Here is a 27,505-nt window from a genome sequence, read left to right on the forward strand (position 1 = left end):
CACGGAACTGAAAGACAGAAGTCTTTAAAGCATCGCTTCGCATTCCTACGGCGCCGCGCTAAACTCACCTGCTTGGCGGTACTTCAGCATTCCATCACGCTCTCTCCATCTCGCGGCCGCCCTCCGACACCTAAGGAGACAAAGACAGCAAGGTGAGCAAGGGGACTCTCTAAGGCCATACAAGCTACCCCCAAGGACTTAACTGATTTACCACGGGAGGTACTCACCTCATTTCGGGTTGGCGCAGTCAACTCTGCTTCATCACCGTACCCCGGCCCCTAAGGGGAGAAAGCAAGGACAATACCAGTTACCCCCCACAAAACTTACCTGATTTACCACGGGGATCTCACCTCATCTCGGGTCGGTACAGTCAACTCTGCTTCATCGCCGTACCCCGGCCCCTAAGGGGAAAAACACAATAGACTTACCTGAATCTTACCGAGTGCCATTTGGAAATCTTCGAGTGGATTAATCGGCAACTTGCAAGGAATCGGACAGAGTGAAGAGCAGACATTTGAACTCTTATGAACAATTGGACTTTAGAGTCAATACTGGAACTCACCAATTCCTCTACGCCAGTGAAGTAACTGGTCATCAACGCGCCCCTGCGGTCGACGCAGGATGGAGAGCTCATCCTTCCAAACCATCAGGTGAGACTAAGGAGGGGACATCAAGAGTGATCAGTGGGAAGACAACGGGAGTGGGGAAGGTGGGTTGACACTCAATTCCACGGGTGGTTAATTCCTCTTCTCCTTTGCAGAAGAATATTCTTGCGAGCCAGACAAACTAGGCTGAGCGGGCCAGTCCAGTCAGTCATCTCTGCGCTACACGTCACGCTGGTGGAAATAACAGCGGCCCAGTTCCGGTCGACACCCCCGTGGGAACCAGGTGAGCGTAACATGTTGCAACATTGTGCAGGACACATGCTGCCACTTTGATCCTGCACACTACTGGGGGAGCGTATAAAAGCTGCCCACCAGAACGGTCAAGGGGCGAAAGCGTGACTTGAGCACTCTGAATGTGCGCTCCACTATGCCCCGTGTTGCAATATGGGCTGTGTTGTATCTTACCTCGGGAGGCGTGATGGGGTTCCGAATTGGCGTCATCATGTGTGTGCTCAGAGGGTAGGCACTGTCCCCTGAGGAGGTGGTGATGGGGATCATTAGTGGGGTATTGGCATTACTCTGTATCTGTCATGCATGCGTGTGCTGTGGCATTTCTACTCACCAAGCAGCCATGCATCACCATGCCGCCCAGCTTCCATGTCCCGGTTTAGGGTTGACATCCTGTAAATGAAGCTGTCGTGGGTGGACCCTGGATAGTTGGCATATACTGAGGTGATGATTCCCTTGGCATCACATACTACCTGGACGTTGATGGAATGCCAGTGCTTGCGGTTTCTATAGATGTGCTCAGATGCCCTGGGGGGACGTAGAGCCACATGGGTGCAATCAATGGCACCTAGCACTTTGGGGAATTGTGCCACCCTGTAGAAATCCTGACTGACAGCCTGCTTTTCTGCAGGTGTTCTGGGCAGGTATATGTGCCTGCGGACTGATGGGCGTGCAGTGATGATGGCCAACACCTGGTGTAGGCACCGTGACTGCGTGGCCTGTGACACCCCCCCCACTATGGCACTTGTCCGCTGAAATGATCCAGTAGCCAAGAAGTGCAGTACATTGAGGACCTTCTCCAGGGGGCTGAGTGCTTGGGAGCACAGGGTGGGTGATGTGAGGTCATCCTCCCACTCACTGACCAGGTTGAGTATTATGTGTGGTGGAAACCTGTACCTCCCATACGCCTGGTCATCAGGCATACCAAATAGGCTGGTTCTGGGTGTGAAGATTCTGGCCCTGACTATCCTTCTCCTCCTCCTACGGTATCCCACGGCCACTGCTGCTAGGAACGGTATGTTCATTCTGGCGTCTGAGCTTGTTTGTTGTTAGCGCACTCTTTTATGCTGCGCGGGACGTGCGCCTGCTTCATGCTGGCGTACGTGTTTCAGGATTGGACCATTTATTTTTTGGCGCATTGTAGGCGACCGTGTAAATCTTCCCGCCCACCCCAGGAATACACGTAACACTCTCTCCCAGGCCCAGTCACGAGTAAATATTCCCGCCCACCCCTGGAATACACGTACCCCACTCTCACAGGCCCAGTTGTGTGTGGAACTTCACGCGCACACCGAAATACACGTACCCTGCAAATTCGCGTGTGAAACTTCACACGCACCTCGAAATACACGTACCCAGGGCAATCGCGTGTGGAACTTCCCGGGAACCCCGTAATACACGTAGCCAGCTGGTATCACGTGTGGAAGTTCACGCGGACCCATAATACATGTACCCTGATGGTATCGTGTGTGAGACTACCCGCGCACCCCTGGAATACACGTACCCAGGCAAATCGCACAGCTGGGGGGTGGGGGTGCTGGGAGACAGGAGTGGGGGCCTGCTGGCAGGTCCCCCTGACTGGTGGGGGGCGGGGGTGCAGGGAGACAGGAGTGGGGGCCTGCTGGCAGGTGCCCCTGACTGGTGGGGCTTGGGGGTGCAGGGAGACAGGAGTGGGGGCCTGCTGGCAGGTGCCCCTGACTGGTGGGGGGTGGGGGTGCAGGGAGACATGAGTGGGGGCCTGCTGGCAGGTGCCCCTGACTGGTAGGGGGTGGGGGTGCAGGGAGACAGGAGTGGGGGCCTGCTGGCAGGTGCCCCTGACTGGGGGGTGGGGGTGCAGGGAGACAGGAGTGGGGGCCTGGTGGAGGGTGCCCTGCACTGCTGGGGGTGGGGGTACAGGGAGACAGGAGTGGGGGCCTGCTGGCAGGTGCCCCTGACTGGTGGGGGGTGGGGGTGCAAGGAGACAGGAGTGGGGGCCTGCTGGCAGGTGCCCCTGACTGGGGGGGGTGGGGGTGCAGGGAGACAGGAGTGGGGGTCTGCTGGCAGGTGCCCCTGACTGGTGGGGGGTGGGGGTGCAGGGAGACATGAGTGGGGGCCTGGTGGAGGGTGCCCTGCACTGGTGGAGGGTGGGGGTGCAGGGAGACAGGAGTGGGGGCCTGCTGGCAGGTGCCCCTGTCTGGTGGGGGGTGCAGGGAGACAGGAGTGGTGGCCTGCTGGCAGGTGCCCCTGACTGGTGGGGGGTGGGGGTGCAGAGAGACAGGAGTGGGGGTCTGCTGGCAGGTGCCCCTGACTGGTGGGGGGTGGGGGTGCAGGGAGACATGAGTGGGGGCCTGGGCGAGGGTGCCCTGCACTTCTGGGGGTGGGGGTGCAGGGAGACAGGAGTGGGGGCCTGCTGGCAAGTGCCCCTGACTGGTGGGGGGGCAGGGAGACAGGAGTGGGGGCCTGCTGGCAGGTGCCCCTGACTGGGGGGTGGGGGTGCAGGGAGACAGGAGTGGGGGCCAGCTGGCAGGTGCCCCTGACTGGGGGAGGGGTGGGGGTGCAGGGAGACAGGAGTGGGGGCCTGGTGGAGGGTGCCCCTGGATGCAGGGGGGTGGGGGTGCTGGGAGACATGAGTTTGGGCCTGGTGGAGGGTGCCCCTGGATGCTGGAGGGTGGGGGTGCTGGGAGACATGTGTTGGTGGGCAGTAGTGCAAGGTGACATGTGGGTTGGCTGGGGGGCATGGCCATGGTGGATGGGCTGCCTGCGGGACATGTGCATGGGTGCAGGGTTGTCCCCTGTGGTGCGGGCCGCCTGCAGGGGCCGTGGACGGTGTAGAGGGAACAGCTGGGAGGACCCACATGGCCAATTCACATGTGGGACTCCCCGGCACCCCCGAAACACACGTAGGCTGCTGGATTCACGTGTGGAATTTGCTGCGCACCCGGAGTACACGTACCCTGCTGAAATTGCGTGTGGAACTTCACGCGCACACCGAAATACATGTACCCTGCTAATTCGCGTGTGAAACTTCCCACGCACACCGAAATACACGTACCCTGCTAATTCGCGTGTGAAACTTCCCGTGCACCCCGAAATACACAGACCCAGGGCAATCGCGTGTGGAACTTCCCGCGAACCCCGTAATACACGTAGCCTGCTGGTATCGCGTGTGGAAGTTCATGCGGACCCATAACACTCGTACCCTGATGGTATCGCATGTGAGACTACCCGCGCACCCCTGGAATACACGTACCCAGGCAAATCGCACGGCTGGGGGGTTGGGTGCTGGGAGACAGGAGTGGGGGCCTGGTGGAGGGTGCCCCTGGATGCAGGGGGGCGGGGGTGCAGGGAGACAGGAGTGGGGGCCTGGTGGAGGGTGCCCCTGACTGGTGGGGGGTGGGGGTGCAGGGGGACAGGAGTGGGGGCCTGGTGGAGGGTGCTCCTGGATGCTGGGGGGTGGGGGTGCTGGGAGACATGCGTTGGTGGGCAGTAGTGCAAGGTGACATGTGGGTTGGCTGCAGGGCATGGCCATGGTGGATGGGCTGCCTGCGGGACATGTGCAGGGGTGCAGGGTAGTCCCCTGTGGTGTGGGCCACCTGCAGGGGCCGTGGAGGGTGTAGAGGGAACAGCAGGGAGGACCCACACTGCCAATTCACGTGTGGGACTCCCCGGCACCCCCGAAATACACGTAGGCTGCTGGATTCTCGTGTGGAATTTGCCGCGCACCCGATGTACACGTACTCTGCTGAAATTGCGTGTGGAACTTCATGTGCACACCGAAATACACGTACCCTGCTAATTCACGTGGGAAACTTCACGCGCACCCCGGAATACACGTGCCCAGGCCAATCGCGTGTGGAACTTCCCGCGAACCCCGTAATACACGCACACGCTATTTTTCACACAGCGGGTGTCCGTGTTTGTCGGTACCCCTTTGCACCTCATTTGTCCTAGAGGGCCACTGTATGGACCATTCATCATAGCTGTATATGGGTGTTTTTGTTAGCGCACATTTTGGCGCACATTTATTTCAGGCGCAGGGACGCTACCGCCTGATTTCTTGTGGCATACTTGTTTGGCCCTGTGCTCGTCTTTCACCGTGCTCTGGTTTGCCCTACTCGATTCAATGAATACGAGTTGTAGGCGAGCGTGTGGGCGTTCCACGCACCGTGACGCCCATATTTTCACGTGTTGTTCCCCATTCCGAGTGTTACGCCCCATGTTCCGCCTACTTTTGTGATGTGCGCCGCGCTATGTGTGATTTCGCAGCGGCCGTGGCGCACGCCGTTGGGTGAGCTGTGCGCCGGCGTGCACCGTGCACTTTTTCAGCGCACATCCAACATTTTTCTCATGCACGGACTTCCATGAATCGATGTGCGCTGGTTTCCCTGCGATTTTCGCAGTTGCACTGCGAATTTCGCACTTTTACTGCAAATCGCACGTTTTGGCACCTCTGCGCCAGAATTTTCGGCGCACATTAATTCCATGAATCGGCCTGTGTATCTTTCTAAAAGATGGTCCCTGTTGTCATGAGGCCATGCTGACATTTGCCATATTGTCCTTGTAATCTTGAGTTGATCTCAATTCCGATCTAATAGTGTATTTTTTTAAAGCATTTCACCCACCCTGGCTGACTCTGTGGTCCATCATCCCCTTGTACATTTCTGGTATGCGGGAGCCTCAAATAGATCTCCATTCCAGATAAGGAGCCAAGCATACCTGAAATAGGGGAAGGTACTTTGAATCTATGGTTTGAAGTCAGCCCTACTCCCCAGAATTCTGTAATACACATGTTACAATATCTTTCTTTGGACATGAGGCCTTCCTATTATTCTCAACATGTTTGCACACCACTGTTCATCTAATAATAATAGAGTAATTCTTAGCAAAATGATTCCTTTTTGCGAAATACACATGCTTCTGGACATTGCAGTTTCAGTGTTAGAAAATCTTGCTTTTCACGTACCATCAATTTCTTAATTTCTTTCTTGGCCTTTTATGTATATGAAAGGCACTTTTGAATCTCTGTCTTTCTTCCATGCTGCAGCACTTTTTTTTATTAAGGTGGCAAACTGAAAGGGAAAGGCTGCTGTTCATTTTGTCACACACAATGGACATTTTTCATATTATAAGATTCCCCGTGTTGTTCCTTTTTCAGGGTGTAGAGCATTTTGATGTGTTGCAGTTTCAATGACAAATACCACTTTTTGTCTCTCAGCCAAAAAATGTGTCTTTTCCATCTTCAAACAGCCCTCGTGTCATCTGCAGGAATACCAGTATTTTGATTTGCTAGGCACCTTTAGCAGTATTGAAGATTTAAGGAAGGCTTTACATTCACCAGTTTGCCTTGCATTTTGAACAATGTATTAGAAGCCTAAGCTGTCCTTTCCTTTAGTGTGCTGGGCTGTCATTAAACCTCGCAGCCCCATATCTACCCATCTACTATATAGCCATGCTGAGGATCTCATAATGGGCACTGAGAAAGGTAGTTCATATTTATTTGGAATCTAATATTCCTGCATACAACTAAAAAGAAATAGGGCTGGGTGGCGAGGAACCACCTCATTAACTTAGGGTGGACATATCTGGTCCTGCACATCCATTTCAATGGTGCACGATCTGTATCTTAAACATGCACCCTTTAAGGCAATATTTTACAGTTTATATGCTTCATCTATTGGCTCATCACTCCAGTTTAATACTGGTGTTGTTTCATTTGTTGGTTGATGTGTGTTGATTCTAAAAAGGATACGCTGTTCCACCTGATTCCTTTCTTGTGAAAACACTGCCCCACACCTAGTTGGAAGACATCTGTTTTGAGGATGAATGGTTCATCAATGTGTGGCCTAACTATGAGTGGTGGATGACACATTGAGTTCTTCAACAGCCTACAGACCTTCTCAGTACTGGCACATGTTGGTTGCAAATGCATTTTGAGCCCTAACATTGGTCAATGAGTGGTTCATCAATTGATAAGCAATTCGGAAAGATGTCCGGTAATTACATATGAATCCTAGGAAGGCCCTTAATTATATATTGGCCTTGGAGTTTGGATGTTCCCAATGCACCTGACTTTCACATCCTGAGAATGGTCTGTCACCTTCCCAAATTGGAGTACTGACTGAGGATACAACACGATGATATTTCACATGATCAGCCTTCAATCCCATTATTCTTAGACTTTGGGCGATAGATACAGTTGTTCGTCCTAGTTTCTGCTGTAGACCACAATGTAATTGAGGTATGCCCCAGTGAATGCTGGGTGTGGTTGGAGTTTGATGTCCATTACTCATTGGGAGGTAGCCAGGGTCCTTGGTATCATGAAGTGAATGAGAGTAAACTCAAAAAGCCCCAAATGGGTTACAAAGGCAGTCTTCTTTTGGTTTTTGGGTGAAAGCATAATTTGCCAATATAATTTATTTGTATGGAGGGTAGAAATACATTGGTGTGGCCCAACTCTCTTAATCATATCACCAATCATTGATGTTTGATAAGTGTCAAAGAAGGACTGCATATTCACCTTCCTGAAGTCAACACAAAATTGCCATTTGTCATCAGGCATTGGGATGGGGATGATCAGAAATGACCAGTAAGGCTCGATAATACTGCAATCTACCATTTTCCAAAATGGCTTTCCATGAGCCTCAGGTAATCAGTAGGCCCACAACTACACATTTTTAATGGAGTAGTCTCAATGAGTGTTCAAAGACTTGCACCTGGCCAGGACGGTTTACAAATACTGCAGTGAAATGTTGAAGGTATGTCTGCAAATCTTGGGGCTGGCTGGTGTTCAGATCCTTTGATAACATCTCCATCAATGTGTCAATAAGCTTTTCTTTCTCACCTAATACAAAGTTCACCAAGAAGGTGGGCTTCACTGTTTTCTTCCAGGATTTTAATCAGTTCATGTGATACATGGGCGGTCTTCTGGTGGTCATTTTGTTGGAGCTTGGTAATGAGTGGTTGCCAAAGTGGTCGCCAAATTTCATGTCACTTAACCAATAGTTTGTTATTGGATGTCAGAAGTAAGACAAGCTCAAAATCACCCAGGTTGAACTTCTATACTTTGGACTCTCAGTCATACCGACGCTTCTGTTTTTCTTCGATAGTCTGTAGGTGTTCTGGACTAGTTTACAGACCAGACATAGTCTCACATGGGTGGTCTGCAAGAACTACTGAGTCCACTGACTGCAGTGTATTGCCTTTCCCATACTTCCTTCAGAATGTTGATGGTGTTTTTTGGGCTCCCTCTCATAGACTCAATTAAGGGGGTATAATCCAGTAGACATTTGCAGTGTTTTGGCGGTGGAAAAGAGGCCCATAGAATTAACTTATCCCAATTACTGGAATTGTTAAAACTAATTTCTTGAAAAAATCCTCTAGTGCTTGATTAAAGTACTCCACAAAGTAATCAGTCTGGTGGATGAAATACTGATGTATGGAAGGTACCTATCTTTAGGACTTTCTTTAAATCATCTGAGATCTATGACATGCATTGGTTTCTATGGTTGGTGAGGATCTCCTTTGGGAAAACGCCAGGGGTGTTGCTAGGTCTGGAAAAGGTCAGGGGCTAAACTAAAGTCGGGACTGGCGGGATTCGGTGCTAGCTATAGCCTTTTGGTTGTGGTCCCTGAGCTTCTATCCGGGGCTACAACCAAAAGACCCAGAGCTATAGCCCCCTCAGACGCCCACTAGCAACGCCTCTGGAAACTGCCCTAGAAAAATAGGTCATAAGATGTTTCAGGCAGTTTTGGGTAGTATTAGCCCTCAAATTAAAAGTTTCAGGGTAGCAGGTAGCACCAGTAGAAGGTATTGAGGAATGTTATGACATATTTTCCAATTCTGAAAAAGGGTACACAAGAATGGGCAGAGGATGTGGAGGCACCATTCTACAACCTTTAGAGATGTCTTCTGAAATTGGGGACACACTATGCAGTATTTCCTGATCTGCTGATAAACACTTGGACAAATGAACCTACTCAGGACCAGACCATGGGTCTTTGTGATTCCCTGGTGATCTCTGAATAGGTGGCAGTGGACTTGGTCTAATACTGGTTTGTCGAAACATAGGATAATCAACAGTCTGTATCTCTTTTGCCCACACCCTTTCATGTTACTTATGATCCTGTACAGGAACCCCATGTTTTCCAAACAGTAGGGCCCTGTTATCCATCTCCCTTATTTGCATGACACAGTAGCATCAAATGCAGCCCAAAGAGAGGAGGGCACTCTTCTGAGCTGCAATAAGTTCTGAAAAATGGAGATGATTGCATGTGTCTTGTGCTATGTTGTTTACCTGCTCCCCAAGGCTCTGAAGGTGAGTGTGGCCATGGCAGTGTTCCTGCCACCCTGCTTTTGGGGACTCCTGAGCTAAATGAGATTTGTAGTTAGAATGGCCCAGGCTGTCAGAGATGAATGGTCTTATTTGGCAGAGCAAACAAAGGTATTAGTGGCTAGAGATAACTGTGGCTAAACCTTGGGCATCTTGATGGTATTAGGGGTGGGCAATAAAAGTAGGTCAGTCTTTTGATCATTTAGACAAAGCCATTTGTCTCTCATCCATGAGCTAATGAGGTTGAAGATGTTATTGATATGATTAGTGTCTCTAACAATATCAACAGATAACAAAAACAGCAGCTGGGTATCGTCAGCATAGTTTTGAAACTGGACCTGATTGCTAATCAAGGGATTGTCAAAGGGTTCTACAGACAGATTAAAGAGAAGAGGGGACAGGCACCCTCTCTGGGGAACCACGTATGTGATCGGGTGGGGATGGGATGAATACTGACCCAATACTACCGAGGTGGACCTTCCTTGTAAAAAAGGGGCTAATCCAACTAGCGGCACAGTGGGCAAGGTTGAGATCCTATGTACAACATGACAGAAGAATGTCATGATCAAGCACATCAACCGCCACTAAAAGGTCCAAGACAATCCATAAACCAACTTTGCCCTCATCCAGAATTTAAAATATGCGGGTCTGAATGCCCAACATTTAGGTTTCTGTACTGTGAGCTGATCGAACACCTGACTGGTGACTACCCAATAGATTATGAGAAAGGACAAACTGCTGTAGCTGTAGATAAGCAATTTTATTCAGACTTCTGAGATAGAAACTGACATCAGTGATAGAGCGATAATTACAGGGATCGGAAGGTTCCAAGGAAGCTTTTTTTTTAGAAACAGAGAATTGAACTCTCGAAAGGACTGCTCTCCCAAGAGGGTCCAAACAAATTCTTTTTGCAACCCCACTCCAAAATGAATCAAGGAAGAGGTGGGAGAGCTCTTCCTTATGAAGGTAAAATCCCACCCTGGATTGGACAAAAGCCAAGTTGCTTGAAGGGGTCTAATTCCTGTTGAGGTGACATTCGTCTTATGGTAACATACCCAAACCGACTTTCTTGGGCAGAAAGTGCAGGAATTTAAGAAGGAAAGAGAAGACCACAGAAAACCAATATGAAGGAATCCTTCCTCTCTTGTGTTCCGCTCTTCCTGACTTCCTAAATCTTCCCCCTTCGAAATTCCTGCACTACAAAGGCTCCCTGGCGTGTGATCCCCTAGTGTGATGTAGGCCTTTGATATGCAAGTAAATCTGTGAAGAAATTATCCCAGGAGATCTCCTATTGTGAGATACTGGGCCTGGCTGACAGGAGTTACCCAATCTCCCAGAGTCATCCTGTCCTTTGTCCGATTCACTTGACGTTTACATCGCCTCACATAGCTGGTCTGAGTTTAGAGGGTTGACACTAGTATGCTACAATCATGTGTGGCTTTAATAATTATGGGAAATATCAGTCATCATATTAAAACCTAGGTATGTCTTATATTTCCAAATTATCCTCCCACCATGCATAATTATTATGATTTTGGAACAGAGGTGCATACCGAAATGCATTTCAGTGACTTTGCTGCAACAGCAGCTCTCTAAAAGGGTTCATGTGTCAATATGCGTTTCAAAGGGATTTTTCTGAAAGGCAATGGGATTAACTGCATCTTTCGATTAATTGATTAATTAAAAAAAAAGAAAAATCAGTTTTCACACTCTTGCCAGATGGCAATCCTATACAAATATAACAAAAGTCAATCACATCTGCTAAAACAAATTGTAATAGAAACATCTAGAGAACATGATTTTACTTAGGAGGGTAAAACACTTCTTTCTAAATCATGTTGCATAAAGTTTCAACAAAATATGATGCACACACAAGCAGGCAGGCTCACCTATTGGATGTTCGGGCATTACACCATCACACATCAAGCAATTCAGAAGCACGTCTACATGAAGTTTGTCCATTCATGAATAGAGGATAATTCCATTAAATATCACTTTTTGCCACAAGAACATTTGAGTATAAAGACATGTGAATAAAATCTGTCGAAAATCCCGACAATAAATAATGCAATGTGATTTTTGAGGTTGTCAAAAAAAATTAGCTACCACAAATTAAGAATTCACTCTTGAGCTGCAAGGGTATTCATGTGAGCTTTTTTGGTGCACTACTCCTTGGGAGCTGAACTGGTGCTGCAAGCTGTATCGGCTGGCGGATGTCTTCTATTTGTACTGTGGTTGGCTAAAGGTAGGACTGAAGATTCCACAGAGACCATGAAATCAAAACATTTACATTCTGTGGACAGTGACTGCTCATTTTGTGGAAATGTAAGTATAACTTGTTATGTAAATCAGTTTCATTTGTGTGTGAATACAGCTGGATAGCAGTCCAAAAGATTTTGGCTGCCGATTATCAATTGGTCTTGGAAACGAGATGGCTGCCGTTACAAAAAGCATGAGTGGCCATGGAAATGAGCATATGGCGTTCTGAAGCGGGTAGCCGGAGGACATTCAGTTTCGCTTGACACACTCACTTTTTCATGATGATTCATTCAATTTAGATTCACGTGGCCCATAAGACCAATTGATAATCACCATCCACCAATTTGTGGACTACTATGAGCGAACAGGACCCTCCCACCACAAATTCTCTTTTCGCCCTGATGAAGGCCTACCAATACTCAGCTACACAGTGTAGCTAGAAATGGCCGAAACACAGTCATGTTGACTTCTTTTCCCAGTGTCCAACACACACACTGTTAAAGCTGTGTAATTAACTACACTTTGTTGAATTTTTACATTTGTCTCAATGTTATTCCTCACTGATTGAAGCGTATTTATGTGTCTTGTACTGTGATCCTAGTTAATTTTATTTTGGGTGAACACCAATGTATCATGTGAAGATACTGTTCCTGTGAATTCATGAATGTCCTGTAAATATGTTTTAAGTCAAATACAATTTTTGTTGTCTATTAAACCATTGAAAAACGGAAGGCAATTTAGTTCATGCTAACGTTCTAATAAGGATGACCTCTGTGTGAAAATGATTAGAGGAGTGTAAACCGGGTTCAGTGACCCTTTTCATTTGTTTGTTTACAATACTGTGCAATCAGAGCATAGGAAGGCCCTTAATTATTTTTGGTTTTGGTAGTTGGGATATTCTGAATACTCCTGTCCTTTACTTCCTGAGACTGCCCTGGCACCTTCGCAACTTGGATTCCCAGTTACTTGATTGCTGAAGATTAGGAACAAAGTTTAGCATACATTTGAACCTCCTCTACAAATGGGGTTTTCTGTACTTTGTCTTGGACTTCCTCTACACATGGGGTTTAAGTGGATTGGCCTTCACCTGTGCCTGGCAAATGCATGTTGGTTACTCAGTACTTTGGACTTCTCCTCGGCCCAGTAAATGCAATGTGGGTTCTCAGTGATTTGGATTTCTGCTACACAACAAAATGCACTTGGGTTGTATTGTAATAGTATACCAGAGGACGGGGCTGTTTGTTTCAATATTACCACAGGTCAGCAGAGTACCGGGGGCCCCTCCAAACCCTTCCCCCAGCAATAATGGAGAACTCAGCCATGGGGCAAATAAAACGTCTTTATTCTCCAAAACACAGGGATCATACAGGAAACAACAATATCTCCCGAAATCACAGCTCCTGAACCTGCATCACTTGGTTTTGTCTTTTAGTGATGTCCCAATCACCAACCCATCCCCAAAACCTAATGGCTGTATCCATTGGTTGGGTGATTCTACTGATAGAAGTCCCCTATATCAGCTGCTCCATTGGTCTTCCCATGTCAGGTGGGTCCACCTGAGACTCCCCCACAACTATCTATCACTTTGTTGCAGTGTTGCATGATGACCATTGGTGCCTGCAACATTTTACACCACCAGGGCCTGCAAAATCATCAGCTGGATAGGGTTTGACTGGCTGTCTAAGAGAATATCTGTTCCCATGCATGGAATACACTGGTCCACCTGGTGGTTGGCCAAACAGCGAGTGGCGTCTCTCATTTCTTATCCTTCAGGCAGACATGGGCATAGGGGACATGGGAGACATTCCCTAGACCCCTCTTCAGTGTTGCTCTTCCACTCACAATTCATGCCCCCACCTAACCACCAATCATTTTCCCCATCACTCCCTAAAAAAGATGCCTAACTCTACTAAGGCCCTGTTATCAATTTAATTCTACCCTAACCAAACTCCGAACTGTCCTAAAAATCCACTCCTTAACATGTCTGCGCCGCTCCTGACTCTTCAAATGCCAACCATCGTCTATGTGGAAGCAAGGCCCAACACATCATAATTTCATGAAAATCCTGCAATGTACAACCTGGGCTAACCCATGACAGTACTATGGGTTAGAGTTTTGACTGAACTGTCACGCTCATGCTTATTTTCCAGTAATCCTTAGGCCCCAAAATGAAAAAAGGAAAAGAAATAATAACATTTTTCACTGCGCACCTCCTCAGGCCCCACCTGCTAAAACCACTCTATAATTGTAGGTCTATACAATATGTATATGAATTAAACTTTTGTTACATTGCTTTCAATCAGGGGCACACCTAATCAGTCTGTACATATTTCTTTTTATATGACATTTCCCAAGTTACTCCAGAGTTGATAAGGATGTGATTTTGCTTCTGTGGGTCTTGTTCGCAGAACAGTTAATAGTAAACCTAACCCCTTACTTCCTGTTAAGATGTGAGTTACCTCGAGGTTGTGTCCCCTGTTACCTTCTGCTGGGTTCGCATGTCCTCGTTTAGTAATCAGAACCTATTGTTCCTTCAGGTCCCCCATCCAAGTAATATAGTTCTTTAAAACATCCCCCCATAGAAGGTAAGGTTATTTCTACTTTCCAGCCACCCTTTTCTATATAGATATGTGAGCCCCTTCATATTCACATTATTATTTTTCTGATAGTCATATACGTTGTTTTCCCCACTTTTTTCCCCTATGCATCTTTCCCCTCAAAAGGTCCCCCTCGCATCTGGTTACCAATGTACCTAGGGTTCTTCACACTCTTCACATGAAGAGTAACAAAAGATTTTCATGAATGTACAACAGTGGGCTTCATTATGAGTCCGGCGGCAGCCGTGCCTGTAAAACAGCCACAGCTGCCGCCGGTATAATGTGGGCAATTACCGGGTCATTACGGCCTGCCGGACCCGGTAATTGCCCATTCGTGGGCGCCGGAATAAAATGCTGTGCATTCCCCATTTGAGCCCCAAAGGGCTCAATGGGAATGGAGAGGTTGGATGCACCGGCACCATTCGTGAATGGTGCCGGTGCATGCGCCATGCTCTGCTCGTGGGTGCCGGTACACCCGCCAGGTAAGACCTGGCGGGCGGGAAGGCACCCGCGAGCAGAACTCGTAGTATGCCGGTCAGGTGAAAACGGTACCGGCAAGCTTCCCGGTACCGTAGTTACTGGACTGGCAAACTTATAATGACGCCCAGTGTCTTGTAAATTGTAAATTTTATATGTTTTCATTTGATCACTAAACAAAATACTATTGGCGGTGTGGAAAAAAATGGTGGTAAAGTGATGGTCATTCAGTTACTGCCACTTTACTCCCACATTACCTTGGCACCATAGTACGAATTGTGGGCGTAAATCATGTGGTAAATGTGGTAAATCATCCACCTTATTACCAAGAATTTCACAAAAGGTAGCAGGCACTCGTCTCCAGAGAGAACATGGCATGATAACCTGTTCTGAGGTCAGAGGTTGCAGCACACGCTTTTTGCTCACTGTACCTTTCACAGAGGGAAAATATCCATTTACATATCAGTCTTTGTCCCACCTACATGGGCAGTCCAGCACCGAAATGCTATGGCAATTCCTCTCTGAACAAGAGTACCGACAGCAACCCCATACACGTGTTTCAGCCTTGTTGGGCCTCATCAGTGAGGTGAAGCTGTGCCTCTCTGAGCACAGTGAGCAGGGAGACCACGTCTGGTTGCCCCCAGGTAACTTAGGATGACCAACCCCAAGTTCCTTACACATATTTCACAAAAGGTAGCAGGCGCGCCTCTCCAGAGAGAACATGGCATGATAACCTGTTCTGAGGTGAGAGTTTGCAGCACACGCGTTTTGCTCTTATTACCAAGAATTGTTGGATTTACTGCACTGTATTACAATTGGGTTAAATCCACAAAAAATCCCCATGAGTCCTGTGGACCCCAAAAATGGGGACTACCCCACCTTGCTGCTACTCATAACCAATCTCTTGATAATTTCACAGGAAGGAGAGCCAGTAACAGTAATCGAGTATGGTGGTAAATTGGTGAATTTACTGCCAAGTTACCACCATGCCGCTTCTATGTTCTTCATTTGCCTGGTTTGGGGCGAAACCTGCGATCCATGAAGGCATCAAATAAATCTGTTAATAGACTGAGGTTGTCCCTGATGTGGATTCCTTGACAGTTTAAAAAAAGAAAGACTAAGGAGAAACATAGAATTGTTGGGACTTATAACAGCCATTAGTATCCTGGGAGTGTGCTCATCTAATGACGCTGCTTCAAACATGTAATAATTTGCTTTTTAGATAGTGCTTTAATCTATAGTGCATTACATAGGACACATGTTACTATTATTAGTGAATTGGTACTCTTTTTTTTACCTCAGAAGGTTAAAAGCCTGAGTTGACTGTGCCGGGATTTGAACCTGTTACCTGCAGATCAAACACAGAACACAGTAACAAGCATAAAACCTACTGAACGATCTTACCACCTACATTTCTACAAGCCCACATTCAATGTAGCTTTGGAATGTGCACCCACTTTGATGGCTGCCATCACCCCTATACCTGCATTTTATTTATTTACACCACACTGGTAGCCCGCGGGCATCGGTGCAAACAATTACACGCAAGGACGACCATTGAAGACAGGACGAGGAGACAGCTATTCAATGGGTGGAATGGGTGGGGTGCAGGTAGGAACTACATGAACAGGAAGGTTTTCAGGGATTTCCTGTACGGGGCCAGATTTGCTTCGAAGGGCAGGAGGCAGGGAGTTCCAGGATCTTGCTCCTCTAACTGTGAATGATTTACCTGCGCCCCTCGAGCACTTGAAGGTTGGACATTCAAGCAGAGACTGAGTTGAGCATCGCAAAGTTCTGCATGGGGGATGCAAAGATACTTTTGCATCCCCCATGCATCCCCCAAAGCATGCCAAGCTTTTAAATACTTCAGAATAGTTCCAAAGATTCATCGGTGAGCACCGGTAAGACTCTTGAAGATGATACACTCATTCACTGGGAGCCAGTGCAGGGCCCTTCTATGTTCCATAATGCAACATCTTCTTGAGATCGTTATTGTGAAGTGAACAGCATCGTTCTGCAATGTTTGACATTTTCTCAGATTGCTTGAAGAAGCTCCAATCAACTAGGAATTACAGTAGTCCAATCTGGACGATACCGTAACCCGAGCAACACATGCGCAGTTCTTCTCAGAGATAAAAGGGTGCAGACACCTTAGTAGACAAAGGTGGTAGTTACAGGTGCGAGACAGCTGGCTGGCGTGGGTGTCGGCACAAAGGGAGGATTCAATCTGTACATCTAGGGTTTTCACTTGTTTCTGAACCATGATGGCAATTTTTCCTAGGTCAAAAGCTTTGTAGCAGGGGCTCTGTTTGCTGAGAGCCCACCAGCAGGAGCGTCGTCTTGTTCCCATTTAGACAGAACCAATTTGTGATCATCCAGGGTTCTATGTGGTTGTACACTCTTGATCAATTGTTCTGATCTCTATTGTAGTCCCCTGTTACCCTAAAGACCACCTGGGTATCATCAGCGTAGTTTGTAAACACTGCACCCAGGCGTTCAAAGGAGCATACAGAGAGATCTGATGTATAGGTTAAACAGGAGGGGCGAAAGGCAGGCCCCCTGTGGTACTCCAGATATTATGGGAGATAGGGGGAACAAGCTTGGCCCCACGTTACCCTTGATTCTCTGTCCGTTAAGAAGGAGCAGAACCATCCGATGGCTTTGTCTGTGCATTGTCCATGCCGCCTCCATTAGCACCCAAACTTTGGAAACTGCAAGTGGTGAAGCCTTTTCTAAAAATAATAATAATAATACCTGCTGATTCCTCATGGATGTGCCCTCCCACCTGGAGTTTGTTTTCCTGTTTGTATAATTAACACAGAACTTTGACTTCAGCATAAAAGAGGCTGCCAAGCAGATACACCAGTGAGTTTTCTTAATATTTATCTTTGTGTAAATGTGAAGTTGAAGTAGGTAATGAAGGCCTTTTACCTACATCAATCAAATATACAATAAAACACCTATTACAAAAAGACCAAATCCCATCAGCTGTATTGTTAATGTCACTCTGCAGTACACAGTTTCTGGTAAGCCTATACTAGAAGGTGTGAGGTTTGAGAGGCCAAAGGTTCCCCTTTTCCCCTCACCCTGCGCATTCTGATTTCTCTATGTTACATTAGCCCGGTCATATTTCCGTTCATTGGGAAACTAGCTACACAAAGCATACCAACTCATCCACCTCACATGCACCAACTGACACATATGGAACATACAAGAGGCAACAATCTCTCCATGATACTCAGCTCCAGCCATCTCCATCCAGACCTGTCATTCATTCCAGCTGCACTCATTGACAGGATTCAACGCCCACCTTCCCCCCACACACAACCATGGATACACACCCACTCACTGGGCAACACAATGGGGAAAGTAGGAAGATGACCTGGTACTCCCCTAAAATCTGAACTTGCAAAGAGTATTGCAGAGTACGCAGAGCCTTGCATGGAACCTTAGATGAAAGTGGCGCAAGATGAGATACATATGGAATGGCAATGGATATGGATTGCTTAGTGATACAAGGTCAGGCCTGGCTATTATTGGTAGGTTGATCTCAAACACCATGAATGATCAGTTGAAATTAACATGGAGTGGACATACACCTGCAGCAAGAGACAATCATTATAGGATGAGATTGCATTTCAATTAACACCATTCATATCAGGCCTAAGATTTCATTAAGTGAACAGTGTGTAGACATCATGACGCGTGGGATGTAAATCCACTTTTCTCCATAAAACGTGATTCACATCAAGGCAGAGAAGGCTCTAATGGCACATGTTATGTGCACGTTGAATATGACTACTCAGACAATGGAAGATGGGAACGGCCAGTTTTATTTACCAGAGACATGTGTTACATGGCTTGCTGGGTCTTATTAAGTGAACATTTATGTGTAAATATCTCTACATTCCCTTCTTGTCTCATCCTCATCACAATGCCCCTCACTGGATCATTATGTCTGAGCTTTGGATGCCATAAGGCTATGGGTCTTTGTCAACTATAGATTCCTGGAATGTGTTAACCTTCCTGAGCTATAGACCTACGTGCTCAATCATTAGCTGTACAGTCAAACACACTGGTCAGGCTGGGCAGCGTAGTAGGACGTATTCTATTGCAAGTCACTGATGATAGTTCATAGCAAAAAGCCACTGTTCCATAAGCAGTCTGGAAGCATGGTAAACTGGGGCTTACCAGCCTTTACTGGACGTGTAGGCCAATTGCAAATTCAAACCTGTGCAGGCCTTGCTTGGTTTATACGGCTGGAACGGGTGGTACACTCCTGGGGCACCAGATAAAGGCTAGAGCGTAGCGAAGGCGTTTGATGTGGGTCCCAGGATGTTATCACGTTTTCTAGCCTTTGGAACCGGTGGTTAACACTGTTAGCACTGGTCCCTGCTAGGACGGGGCTAATTGAAAGTATTTTCTTTCTGTGAAAGGGCTGCCTTGCAATGTTACTTTCACGGAAAGAAAATACTACACAAACATAACCTGAACAGAATAGGAAGGCGGGGATCCATACAAAACCCCTTTTCCATTTCCATGGCGGCCAAACAGGGCATATCAGAAGGGGCGGCAGCAGCGACGGTGCAATGATGTTACTGGGGAGTGAACAAAAAGGGAATGGAAGGTGGGGGAAGATGACAGGCAGGCAAACCGCTGATCAGGCAGCTTGGAATATGGGCTTGATTGGCAGTATCAGCCCGCGTTCCTAGCCTCCTGATTGGTGGGCTTCCCCCCCGCTCCTCCACAGGGAGCTGATATATGTGGCACCCCTGGACACATGCTGGTAGGCCTAGTCCCTATAGAAAGGACCCAGTCCTGCGGGGCCCTTCAGCACAATGGACACGACACTGCTCTGCTCATGGCACTCTTGAGTAATAGAGTGAAGAGTTCTGTTGCACTTCTTAGATTTACAGAGATGGCAATGTGTGACATCACTGTGCACAAGCATGGCATTCCTTCAAAAGACACTCTGAAACATGTTCTTTGTCTGCGCCTTGCTGTGTCAGCGATGATTGATTTTGCATATCCTTTGTGGCTACACTTTTTGTCACACCGGGCCCCTTAATTACAAATGTTGCATTGAAAGCAGGGACCACGATGAAGTGCATACTGGTGCACAATGATTTCAAAAAGTGACAGCTCAGGTGATCACCTCAAGTTCATAGTTATGTAGAACTTGGGTGCTGTAGAGCCACTATGCTGGAGGCACTCGGACGCTGTGTAACTGTGGTGGATTGACTGGGCATGTGCAACATGGGTGAGCCCCCTCTTTTCCATCATCTCCTTGTACCGTCCTTCTGGGAGGTTGCCTGCTCTAAATCCAAGTGAATTTAGCACCACAGCACAATATCATAAGAGTGGAACCAAATCAGATGGAGTACTTTAGTCCACTGAAATCCTGTTCTCTGGTCCACTAAATATGTAGATAGACCTCAGCCCTGGCCTACTCTCACCATATCTTTTGAATCGCAGGGGATGCTTCGGACAATGTGCAGGCCCTCGCAGATAGGCTGGATTGAAAAGTGGAATAAACACATTTGGATTATATTTTTGCCTTTGCCACCTCTGCTTTGTTACTAGTCTCGCCCATTAAAGAAAAGATGCCACTTCCTCAAAGACTTGAAAATGATCTGTTGCACAGTGTGCATCAGTATCCTTTCTTACTGACAGGGTGCCCTTGCCCTTACCTGATGCTCTCACAACCTTGGGGGGGGATTATTATGTATACATAGTTTGTAGTAATTCTTTCTATAATGTCTATGGTATAGGATCTCCCATGTACCTTGTATACAATTAAACTAATTGTTATGAACAGTTGTATCACTAGTCATGAGAATTGAACCAGCAGAAAGAAATTAGTGCTATTACTCCAATTCTGTATAAAAATAATGTGCACATTATATTCAAATATGCATCTTCATTTAATATCTGTAGAGTGACAAGTGCACCCCATAAAATGACTTCATGCAGCACTTACAAGTGCTAATTCTACTTCACTAAATATCAATTAGTATTATGATTTTTCATACTATTGGCCTACTGATAATACCTCAAAGTCTGCAAACAGATTTTATATACTGGGATTGTTCATAGAAGCAATGCAACTATTAGCTCCATTCAGTGATACAACATGTTTCGTTCCGTCTCTCATAGTTAACAATTTGTAGGAACTTCTTCAGGGGATTTACACCACTTCTCTGTTTAGTAGGAAGAGTAGTATTTCTGCATACCCCCTTGTTTATGGTAGTGTACCGGCTTCCATGAAGAAAAAGTGTCCCCCACGTTTTCCTTCCTACAGACAAATATAGCTATTTGTTACAGCTTATTACCAATTTACTTTAATCAGGTGAGAATGATTATTTAGTAGCTCTAGCATACTTCTCAGTCTTTACTTACTCTTGCTCAGTAGCTATTTAGGCTTCTTTCCTGGATATGTATTATTTCCAAATTGGAAATCTACAGGCAGAGGTGTTGCTAGGTCTGGAAAAGATCTGGGGCTAGGCCAATATCAGGATTGTCGGCACTCGGGGCTAGCTAATTTTTTGGTTGTAGCTCCTGAGCTTTTATCCAGGGCTACAACCAAAAGACCCGGGGCTATAGCCCCCTCAGCCCACCCCTAGCAACGCCTCTGTCTGCGGGCATACTCACGTTATGTTCACCTGATCTGTGTGGAAACGAAAAAGTCATTTACCTTCAAGCGGCACGCTTCTTTATTGTATAATTGGGTTAGTATATCCACATTAGGTAGTATATAATCACACATTATTACATGTATCTCGCTTTTTTGTTGTATAATAATGTTAGTATATTTACATTATGTAGTGGATAAATCATGTATTCTGTCAATGACTTATTTGTACCAATATCAGGGAATCTCTCGCGTTCTTTAGTCAGCTGCCAATCAATCTTTGCTTATGAAAACCGACACTGAAATGTTTAGATCACATTAAATCCTTTACGATTTAGTTCCTGTATTCACTGGCATTGTGTGTGTTTTTAATACCTGCAGTCAAACGAAACACACGTTTGCTATATTGTTCAGCCCCATCCACACATTAAAGATCTAAAAACTGTGGCTACTTGAATATTCAGTAGTTACTACTATTCACGATTACTTGATTTTCATCACTTTTCAGCACGTCTTTGTATCTCGGCGTCTTCTGACTAACCGGGTGTAAAGTCCGTCTTCCTTTTAGTTATTTCAGATCGTATCACGTGAGGTACTAATCACGTGCATTACGTTCTAAACCTCTGTGTGTTTTCAACCACAGTTCAAACTTGGTGGCCATCTTGTGTAAGAGCATTGACTATGGAGAGGGGGGGGGGGGCGAATAGGAGAAGTAGGCAGGGAAAGAGAGAGGAAGGGGTATTCTGAGAATTCAATGGGTATGGTGAGAGGAGGTAGGGCCGACGAGTTTCAAGTGTCCACGAGCAACAAGGAAGATAGAAGAAGGGGAGGGTGGCTGAGAGGGAGGTGAAGGGAGGGCAAGTGGAGAGGGAGGGGGAGAGACATGCAGGCATTGGAGGCACAGACAGCGTACCCATCGAAATGAGGCATGGACAGATGGAGACATGAAACACTGGGCGTAACAAGATTAGAATTAGGGATGGGCAGGTAGAACATGGAAAACATTGTAGGAAAAGAAGAAAAAAAATAGGGGGGAGAGTAAACACATATAACTGGAGTGCTAGGGTAGAGGGGGGAGGAGGAGAAACAAAGAGGAAAAGGAGGCTACAGAGGGCACATCTAAGTTCGAAGTTAGGCAGGATGGTGACACATGTTAGCAGGGCACAATAAAGTTCAAATTTAGGCAGGATGGTGAGAACACACATGGCAGCTGGGCACAATAAAGTTCAAATTTAGGCAGGATGGTGAGAACACACATGGCAGCTGGATACAACAAAGTTCGAATTTGACCAGGATGGTGAGAACACATATGTCAGCTGGGAACAACAAAGTTCAAATTTGGGCAGTGACCGGGCGCATCTGAGTTAGTGGGAGTCATATGAAGGGATAACCTCAGGGTTGGGACAGACTCAGGCGTGAAGGAAGGTAGCCTGAAGGTGGTTGAGGGACTGACCTTAGAGAGAAGAAATGCTCCATGAATCTGTGAGATCTGAAAGTGTAGGGCTCACCTCAGCCCCATGACTCGTGGGTGTAGGGTTGGCCCACAGACCCGGGCAGATAACGGATAGAGAACAGACAGGGACCTTTCATCTCAGGCCTTGGAGATGGGCCGGCATTTGCCTGCCGGCACGCCTGATTGGTCCAGATGAACCTTGAGGGCACCAATCCCAGGCGAGCGGGCGAGGAAATGGGAAGCCAGCTCTGCTGACCATAAGCAAATTCGGCTATGTTGGAAGAGGCCTGCAGTAATGGCTCAGCATGTGCACTGGGCATCAAAAAGCACATCGGCGGTCATGCAGCACAAAAGATGGAATTTGTGTGGAAGAAGACAGATATTATTATTTTCTTTTGCCAGAAAGAGTGAAAAACAAAAATGTGTGCACACGCTCGTTGAAAAGATGAAGTGACCCCACAAAGCCCAGAGGGCTTACCTTAAGCACAGCAGGGGAGAAGGGATCCCAACCTCAAGGCTACGGAATGCTGGAGCCATCCGGCATCAAGGAGGAGAACAAGTGAAGTGGAGTAAAGCATGCGAGAGGGCCTACATCTCGGGCCTTGGAGTTGGCGTGGTCTAAATGACTTGTGTGGTGGTGCATTCCCGTACTCATGCACAAGTAGAGAGAGGGTAAAAAGGCCAATATAACCGTCTCTCTCTCTCTCTCTCTCTTTTCTTGTTTTTCCTTTTTCGTATGATATCCCTTGTTCCCCCCTCCCCCATGTCTTGTCTTGTGGCGCCTGGAAACGCTTGTGTATAGGTGCCATACAAAGGTCCAATAACATAAATAAATAAGTACATATATTAAGGATGCCCAATCTTCATGACATTTGCTGAAGCTAAGTGTCCCTGGATTAACGTTGCACAGTTATGTTCTGTTTTACTTTGATTAGGGTTGTTTCCTTGCAGAGTTCTTACACCTACTACTCCTTGTACATAAATAATCATGTTGTGTTTCCTCTGAATCTTTATCACCTCATCAATTTTACTCTGTACAGACCTTAGGATAATGAAGATGAGACTACACCTGGGAGAGAGATAACTTCGCCTCACAAAGGTACTTCTACATAAACACCCACCCTTCATCTAGAAAATCTTAGACGTCTGTCATCTCCTATTGGGTCAGAACATTTAATGGAACTAGGGTGCCCCTGTCAACCTGTGCATGCTTCTATGTGAAAGCTGCTAAACTTTGGAACTCCCTGCCACACCCACTTAGGGAAGATTAACCATACTTGACTTTCAGAGGTAATTACATGAACCTGCACCAATCCACCGACCGCTAGGTCCGGCCACCCACTCCACGGTAGATCGTATGTATAGTCAGTCAAATATCTGCTGTAAATAGATGTCATTCTGTTAATATTCTGATCATTTGCTGTATCCTGTTTATAAAGTGCATTACTGTTAAACCTGTAAATATTTTGTATCCTTGCCTATGTTCTGTAACAGTTATTTTAAGCTTTGTATCTGTCGTAATCTGCTGCGCACTGATACCCCTGGGTCTGGTGCGCATTATAAATGAATAAACAAACAAACAAATAAGCATGTCTCAATCTAAGTTCCTTATTAGTCTCATTTTGTGTGCATGATACATAACCTTATTTCCAGTGGTAGAAGTGTATAAAAAAAAAGTAGCAGCGCTGTGACCCTGGCAGGGGACAGAGCAGCCAGGAAGGGAGCAGTGTGCCACACATTTTTTAAGGGTTGCAGCCATGCTGGTTGACAGACAATTGAGTTGAAACAGATCTAAATTTAAATGGAACTGCTATTAGGGGTAAGGGGGATTTAAGTGGATGTGTGAAAAAAGTAGTGGAACTATTAACAATGAAAAATAAAAGTAGTGCAACGCCACTCTCGACCACTCCTGCTCACTTCAACCATTGGATGAGCTGCGGTGTGGGGTACGCAGAGAGAAGCAGCTAACAGCATGAGAAGTGACATGCACACATTTTTATTTTACATCTCAAGGTATGTGATGTGGCCTAACCAATGGTTTTACTTCTAGGATGTGTTAAACTAAATGTTCTGGGTGTTAGGATCACTGTTTCATGGCACACCTAGGGGACACTTCTGGGGTGTGCTAAACTAAATGCTCTGGTTGTTAGGATCACTCTTTCATGGCACACCTAGGGGACACTTCTTGGGTGTACTAAACTAAATGTTCTGGGTTTTAGGATCACTGTTTCATGGCACACATAGGGGACACTTCTGGGTTGTGCTAAACTAAATGTTCTGGGTGTTAGGATCACTGTTTCATGGCACGCCTAGGGGACACTTCTTGGGTGTGTTAAGATACATTTTCTGGGTGTTAGGATCACTGTTTCATGGCACGCCTAGGGGACACTTTGCGTATGCTAAACTAAATTTTCTGGGTGTTACGGTCACTGTTACATGGCACTCCTAAGGGACACTTCTTGGGTGTGCTAAATTAAATGTTCTGGGTGTTAGGATCACTGTTTCATGGCACACCTATGGGACACTTCTGGGGTGTGCTAAACTAAATGTTCTGGGTTTTAGGATCACTGTTTCATGGCACGCCTAGGAGACACTTCTTGGGTGTGTTAAGCTAAAGTTTCTGGGTGTTAGGATCACTGTTTCATGGCACACCTAGGGGATACTTCTGGGGTGTGCTAAACTAAATGTTCTGGGTGTTAGGATCACTGTTTCATGGCACGCCTAAGGGACACTTCTGGGGTGTGTTAAGCTAAAGTTTCTGGGTGTTAGGATCACTGTTTCATGGCACACCTAGGGGACACTTCTGGGGTGTGCTAAACTAAATGTTCTGGGTGTTAGGATCACTGTTTCATGGCACGCCTAGGGGACACTTCTTGGGTGTGTTAAGCTAAAGTTTCTGGGTGTTAGGATCACTGTTTCATGGCACGCCTAGGGGACACTTCTTGGGTATGCTAAACTAAATTTTCTGGGTGTTAGGGTCACTGTTTCATGGCACGCCTAGGGGACACTTCTGGGGTGTGCTAAACTAAATGTTCTGGGTTTTAGGATCGCTGTTTCATGACACACCTAGGGGACACTTCTGGAGTGTGCTAAACTAAATGTTCTGGGTTTTAGGATCACTGTTTCATGACACACCTAGGGGACACTTCTGGGGTGTGCTAAACTAAATGTTCTGGGTTTTAGGATCACTGTTTCATGACACACCTAGGGGACACTTCTGGGGTGTGCTAAACTAAATGTTCTGGGTTTTAGGATCACTCTTTCATGACACACCTAAGGGACACTTCTGGGGTGTGCTAAACTAAATGTTCAGGGTTTTAGGATCACTGTTTCATGACACACCTAGGGGACACTTCTGGGGTGTGCTAAACTAAATGTTCTGGGTTTTAGGATCACTGTTTCATGACACACCTAGGGGACACTTCTGGGGTGTGCTAAACTAAATGTTCTGGGTTTTAGGATCACTCTTTCATGACACACCTAAGGGACACTTCTGGGGTGTGCTAAACTAAATGTTCTGGGTTTTAGGATCACTGTTTCATGACACACCTAGGGGACACTTCTGGGGTGTGCTAAACTAAATGTTCTGGGTTTTAGGATCACTGTTTCATGACACACCTAGGGGACACTTCTGGGGTGTGCTAAACTAAATGTTCTGGGTTTTAGGATCACTCTTTCATGACACACCTAAGGGACACTTCTGGAGTGTGCTAAACTAAATGTTCAGGGTTTTAGGATCACTGTTTCATGACACACCTAGGGGACGACAGAGAATATCATTTTTAAAAAAAAGTTTTTAAAGGCAAATGCAGTGCAGGATGAACCCTTTTTGGATCGAAAATGTGTCAGGGATTAGTAGCAACCAATGCAATGACTGTTTCCATTCTGTTAGGTCTGCTTGAAAGAGTGTTCGATTCATCTGCATATCCACAAAGCGCAACATCAGAGCAATGATAAGAAGAAGGATGGAAAGAGACAATTCTTAGGAAATTCCTTTAACTCAGAAGGTAAAACGTAATGAACATAGAAAATACTGAAAGACCTATGCCTTCAGGTAAAAAGGTTAGTTTACTATAAATTAAAAATCATTTTGGTTTATTGATTGATGAGGAAAACTGTTTATCCTTTCTGTGTTGAGCTCTAGAGAAATATTAGAAATGACTTGATTAGCAATATGTATAGCAGCATCAGGTTTTCTTTCTCTACAGGAAACTCAAACAATATATTAAAGCAAATAATAAGACCAAGCTATGATGGGATGTTGATGGCCCTGAAAAATGCAAACCCATAGACGAATTTGGAGAAAAACGGTCGCACAGATATAGGGATATACTTCACATAAATCCCCATCAATACGCACATAGACATAGATGCAGGGATCTTCCCTGCAAAACACACGTTTACAGTCTGTTCTTTCATTGTATCTTTATTCATTTTCACAATGTTCACATTGGTTGTAAGTTCCGGTCGGTGTAAATGCTTTAAAAAAATTGCACAAACATATGAAAAATAAGAATTGAGTTGTGCAATGACAACCAGTTTAAGGCGAGCATTAGATTGATGTCTTTCCTTTTTAGATAAGTGGCACGCTGCCGCAACTTTGGGAGAGCTTCCCACTTAGGGAAAGCTTAGTTCTGTCTAGTAGGGGAAAATATTGTGACTGGTTGAAAAGAAAGGATTATTTCCAGTGTGGGTGATATCCTGAAAATGAATCAGCCAGCTCTTGTTGCACCCTGTTGCATTTCTCTTTCATGTGTCTTAACTTGGTGAAATAATGGAGGGTACATGCCTTTATATTTGTTTTTTGTACTGTGCTACATTTCCCTTTATGTAGTACAAAATACTCTGGTAAGTTCGAGCTTCCAATACATGAAGCTCTTTATAAGA

The 27,505-nt window shown here is 46.2% G+C and overlaps 1 long non-coding RNA gene across 3 annotated transcripts in view; it reads left to right on the forward strand.

Annotated features, from left to right (window-relative positions):
- Positions 1-27,505, forward strand: part of LOC138504513 (uncharacterized) — a 187,182-nt gene that overhangs the window by 139,628 nt on the left and 20,049 nt on the right. For 2 of the 3 annotated variants that reach the window (XR_011279852.1, XR_011279851.1), the window contains one exon: positions 26,511-26,625. This is a non-coding gene — a long non-coding RNA (uncharacterized lncRNA). Of the gene's footprint in view, positions 1-23,658; positions 24,186-26,510; positions 26,626-27,505 lie in introns of those variants that run through there. The other variant, XR_011279854.1, reaches the window with a different exon arrangement.

The sequence above is a fragment of the Ambystoma mexicanum genome, chromosome 11 (genome assembly GCF_040938575.1).
Source record: "Ambystoma mexicanum isolate Mex_15411 chromosome 11, UKY_AmexF1_1, whole genome shotgun sequence".
Taxonomy (NCBI): Eukaryota; Metazoa; Chordata; class Amphibia; order Caudata; family Ambystomatidae; genus Ambystoma; species Ambystoma mexicanum.